The 5,824-nt window shown below is 40.5% G+C and overlaps 1 long non-coding RNA gene across 1 annotated transcript in view; it reads left to right on the top strand.

Moving 5' to 3' along the window:
* LOC113026565 (uncharacterized) overlaps positions 1-2,991 on the top strand; it is a 4,349-nt gene extending 1,358 nt beyond the window's left edge. The window contains exons 2-6 of the long non-coding RNA XR_003272938.2: positions 289-436; positions 542-630; positions 801-1,108; positions 1,794-1,976; positions 2,071-2,991. This is a non-coding gene — a long non-coding RNA (uncharacterized LOC113026565). The remainder of the gene's footprint in view (positions 1-288; positions 437-541; positions 631-800; positions 1,109-1,793; positions 1,977-2,070) is intronic.
* Positions 2,992-5,824: the final 2,833 nt, after the last annotated feature.

The following is a 5,824-nucleotide window of genomic DNA, read 5'->3' as shown; positions in this document are numbered from 1 at the left end:
AGTGTTATTTAAAAAACCAAACAACAGCAACTTGACCATGCAAATTATCTTACTTATTTAGCCATGTGTTTCATTTTTTCAGCACACATATGACAACTTAGAATCTGTCAAAGTCCTTGTAACCACTTTTATAGATGAGAAAGAAATTTGTAAAAAAAAAAAAATTCTTATTGTCAGCAGTGCCACAGACATCAGACATCACTATTAGTCAGGATCAGATTTATTCACCAAGTAGCAACTAGAAGATTATTGCAGAGAGGTAAAGTGTCTGGTGTTGCCTTTACACAGTCTACCATTACCACAGAAGAACAAAGTCAACCCCTGAAGTCACTCAGGAAAGCCCCACAGATTCTTAAGGAGTATGAAACCTGTCGGTGCCATCGAGGAGGCTCCTTGTGAAGACTTGCATTGGGGATTTGGTGGAGAGGTGTGGTTAGTAAGTATTGCACTTTACTGTACTTTGTTAAAATTTTGCAATGAATGTTTTCCTTTAAAAATGTTGAAGTGCACAGAAGTAAAAAAGTTTACCTTTGTTTTCCAGTTACCCTCTTAGTGCAGAGAAGCTAACTGTAGCAAAAAGCATCCTCACCACTTTTCCACCCTTAAGTGGCAGGACAGGGGGAAGGATTTGTAAGTAAATTTAGCATTTTAATAATGTAAATTCCACTACATACTGTAAATTGCACTTGTTCCCACTTACTGTGTATCGTTTAACCTTTATCTAATTATTTATTAGAGCTTTTTTTCTCAGTTAAAATTGCTCAGCTGTTACCCATATACCTCTGTCCTTTCTTCCTCAGGAGCATTATTATGATCCAGTCTCTCATTGTGGATTCCTAGAGACTAAACTGCGCAACCTTAGACAGAATCTCGACCAGGGGCAGAGACATTATAAGAAGCGAAAAGTGACAGATGACTGTGGTGAAGACAAGAAGCTCAGGCGAGAGGATGGGAATACCAGCAGCACAGATGAGTGGGTCACCCAAGTTATTGCGGCCCTCAGCTGAGAACCTTCCAATTATCATGTCAGGCATGGAGGAAACATACACCAGTCTCAGAGCCTGGAATATTCGGAGAGTACCCACGGTTTTTGGACATGCCAAGTCTGGTAAGTTGCTTGGTTCTCTGGTAATGGTTTATGTACTCCTTCTCCACTCAGTTGTGTTTTGCATACAAAGTATGTAACAGGAGTCGATACATTTGGAGGTATGTTTATGAGCTCCTAGTGAATATTTTGAAAGTTTTATAACTTCAGAGTTTGATCATTACTCCCTGCGCACTGATTACAATGAGCATCACTTTTCACATGGTCCAAAATCTTAGTCGTACCACCAAATGACTATCTAATAGTAGGGACATCAAATGACAATGCAGAAAGTGCTGCTCGTGGAAGTGAAAACCCTACAAAAAAATCACCTAAACCTGTATGAAACTCTGCTTTCAGCAGCACTATTTTCAACAAAAAAGCTCTACAGGACAAACCGCAGATAGACAACATAAGAAATTGTCTGCTAGAAAGTTGAACATCAGCTAAAAAGTCCTAATTTTTTCTCAGGGTCTGATGGGACCCAAATCATAGCTAAAATTAAGGAATAATGGACTTGTATTCAAATACCACTCCAAGTAAATTGTTGTTTAACTGTGTAGGTAAGCTAGATGTGGAATGAGTAACAGAAATGTGATACTGTAAAGTTTGATCTTAGCCATACAGCTACCAAATGGACAGAATGTACTTTTGATTTAATGTATTTAATGCTTCATTTTAAACTTAAACACTTCTTTTATTTCCGTAGGCTGGACTTGGAGTTTGGCAATTTTACAGGAGGAAAGGTGGATCTCTTTTTGCGAAAATGGGAAGCCAGTATCATTCCGAAGCTCAAATCAATAGCTGCCCTGGAAACAAGAACCCCCCCGCCATGTGTTAACACACCTACTCCCACCAGTTGGTGCCAGTCGTTGCAGCCTTTTTTGCACTGGTATGTATTCAGTAAAGTTCTCACGGTATTTACCTGAGGAAAGCATTTGTCTACACCTCACTGAATACTATCTTTATCTTCCCCCATCTCCAAGCCTGGAACAAGTATTGCATCGCTTTGCAGTGATCCTGAAGCATCATCCACAACACACCAACCCCAGCTGATATGCATCGGTGATCTAAAGAGGGCAACCAGGCAGTACATCATTGTTGCTAAGAATGACAGAGTAACCATTTCTCTGAATGATGGCCTGACGTGTGCTGTGGATAAGCTTTTCAAACTGTACTGGGTATGTAACTTGTCCTATCCAGCACCACTTGGCTCCGTCTTCACCTTCTTTGATTTTGTCTATGACCTGCCGCTGTCCACCCAAAGGAAAACCAAAGTACTGGAGCTGATTGCACAGATTAAAGGATGCAAGTAAAATGTTCACCTGTCCAAAATGTAGAGAGTCTCTGTTCACAGAGGTGAGAAACCTCATTTGGCATCTTTGTCAAATACACTGCTTATCAGGACTGACCATTTTTATGCCTATGCAGTGGAAAGGTCAGACAATATGAACTGATTGGCTGAAATTTTTGATTTTTGTATTTAAACCCAAGGTACAAAATTGTATAACCTGGATGCTATATTCGCCAAAATGTATGTTTTTCTGTTTGCATGCAACTGCACATTTGTTAAATGTTGACAATTTGTTGAAGATGACAATTGTTACCTTTAAAAATTTTAATTCATGTATTGTCTGGATTATATCAGAACATTATATATATACACTCAACAAAAATATAAACGCAACACCTTTGTTACTGCTCCCATTCCCCATGGGATGGACGTAGAGACCTAAAATTCATTCCAGATACACAATATAACCATCCCTCCCAAACAGTGGTCACAAATCAGTCCAAATGTGTGGTAGTGGGCACATCTGCTATATTGAGATAATCCATCCCACCTCACAGGTGTGCCACATCAGGATGCTGATCTGACATCATGAGTAGTGCACAGGTGTACCTCAGACTGCCCACAACAAAAGGCCACCCTGGAATGTGCAGTTTTTTGCGCTATTGGAGGTCTGGGGACCCAGAACCGGTCAGTATCTGGTGTGACCACCATTTGCCTCATGCAGTGCAACACATCGTCGCATGGAGTCTATCAGATTGTCAATTGTGGCCTGTGGAATGTTGGTCCACTCCACTTCAATGGCTGTGCGAGGTTGTTGGATATTCGTGGGAACTGGTACACGCTGTCGTATACGCCGGTCAGGCACATCCCGAACATGCTCAATGGGTGACATGTCCGGTGAGTATGCTGGCCATGCAAGAACTGGGACATTCTCAGCTGCCATCTGCCCTGAACAATGTGAACCATGATTCATCTGTGAAGCGCACACCTCTCCAACGTGCCAGACGCCATCGAATGTGAGCATTTGCCCACACAAGTCTGTTACGGCGACGAGCTGGAGTCAGGTCAAGACCCCGATGAGGACGACGGGCATGCAGTTGAGCGTCCCTGAGACGGTTTCTGACAGTTTGTGCAGAAATTGTTTGGTTGTGCAAACCAATTGTTCCAGCAGCTGTCTGGGTGGCTGGTCTCAGACGATCTTGGAGGTGAACCTGCTGGATGTGGAAGTCCTGGGCTGGTGTGGTTACACGAGGTCTGCGGTTGTGAGGCCGGTTGGATGTGCTGCCATATTCTCTGAAACGCCTGTGGAGACGGCTTATGGTTGAGAAATGAACATTCAGTGCACGGGCGACAGATCTGGTTGACATTCCTGCTGTCAGCATGCCAGTTGCACGCTCCCTCATTGCTTGTGGCATCTGTGGCATTTTGCTGTAAGACAAAACTGCACATTCCAGGGTGGCCTTTTGTTGTGGGCAGTCTGAGGTACACCTGTGCACTACTCATGATGTCAGATCAGCATCCTGATGTGGCACACCTGTGAGGTGGGATGGATTATCTCAATATAGCAGATGTGCCCACTACCACACATTTGGACTGATTTGTGACCACTGTTTGGGAGGGATGGTTATATTGTGTATCTGGAATGAATTTTAGGTCTCTACGTCCATCCCATGGGGAATGGGAGCAGTAACAAAGGTGTTGCGTTTATATTTTTGTTGAGTGTATATTGAAAAAATTGAAAAATTGAAAAAAGGGCAATCATATATATGATTGCCCTTTTTTCAATTTTTTTTGACATTTTAATGATCTAGAGAGATAGAAAGCTAGTCAGATATGAATTTTGTTTGATTTTGTAAAGTAAAAATTGTGATATAGCTTTGGCTAAAATTGAATTTAAAACATTTTAATTGAAAAGATTCTGACAGTTGTTGTTCATTCAGTTTGTAATGATTTATAATATGCCAAATAAAAAATGGAATTCAATAAGTGTATAATATATACCCATCTTTTTTCTCCTTTTTTAAAAAAAATTTGAAATGTACACATTTTAACACATCTTTGTCAAAATAACACATCTTTGTGTTTACATTTTTTAACACAGAAGATGTGTTAAAGGAGGAGACACATTAATTGTGTTAAAACTGACACATCATGTGTTGTCCCTAATCTGATGCAGCACATGTGTTAAAATTTAACACATGATGTGTCAATTTTAACACATCCCTTCTAAGAGTGTACATGGAACGCCATAACCAAGTGGCCAGCATAGTGTACAGGAACATCTGTGCTGAGTACAACCTGGAAGTCCCGAGGTCAAAATGGGAGATGCCCCCAAGGGTGGTGGAGAATGACCGAGCTAAGATCCTGTGGGACTTCCAGATACAGACGGACAAAATGGTGGTGGCTAACCAACCGGACATAGTGGTGGTAGACAAACAGAAGAAGGCGGCCGTAGTGATCGATGTAGCGGTTCCGAATGACAGCAATATCAGGAAGAAGGAACACGAGAAGCTGGAGAAATACCAAGGGCTCAGAGAAGAGCTCGAGAGGATGTGGAGGGTGAAGGTAACGGTGGTCCCCGTGGTAATCGGAGCACTAGGTGCGGTGACTCCCAAGCTAGGCGAGTGGCTCCAGCAGATCCCGGGAACAACATCGGAAATCTCTGTCCAGAAGAGCGCAGTCCTGGGAACAGCTAAGATACTGCGCAGGACCCTCAAGCTCCCAGGCCTCTGGTAGAGGACCCGAGCTTGAAGGATAAACCGCCCGCAGGGGCGTGCTGGGTGTTTTATGGATATATATATATATATGGATATATATATATGGATATATATATATATATGGATATATATATATGGATATATATATATGGATATATATATATATATATATATATGGATATATATATATATGGATATATATATATATATGGATATAGATATGGATATATATAGATATGGATATATATAGATATGGATATATATAGATATGGATATATATATAGATATAGATATGGATATATATATATATATGGATATATATAGATATAGATATGGATATATATAGATATAGATATGGATATATATAGATATAGATATATATATATATGGATATATATTACAATTTTATGATTTAAGCTAGGAAACTATAGTAGTTTTCCTTGTCATCAGACACTCAGTTTGAAACGCTGATTAAAAACCTTCTGCACATGTTTTCTCTCTTTCTTCATTCTGTGCCATTGTACTGACATGCTTCTATATATATGACGGGGCAAATCCTCAGTCATTTAGCCTGGAGTTATGTTCCCAGACGGGTAAATCTCTGTTGGGATTGGTGGGATGTTTCATATGAGGTGTCATGGTCCTGGGTCGGTGACCCAGCGCTTTTAGTTTATTATAATTTTCTAGTTTATTATGATGATGATGATGATGATTATTGTTTGAGTTCTA

The sequence above is a fragment of the Astatotilapia calliptera genome, chromosome 16 (assembly GCF_964374335.1).
Source record: "Astatotilapia calliptera chromosome 16, fAstCal68.1, whole genome shotgun sequence".
NCBI lineage: Eukaryota > Metazoa > Chordata > Actinopteri > Cichliformes > Cichlidae > Astatotilapia > Astatotilapia calliptera.
This window is presented reverse-complemented; position numbering and strand designations above follow the sequence as displayed.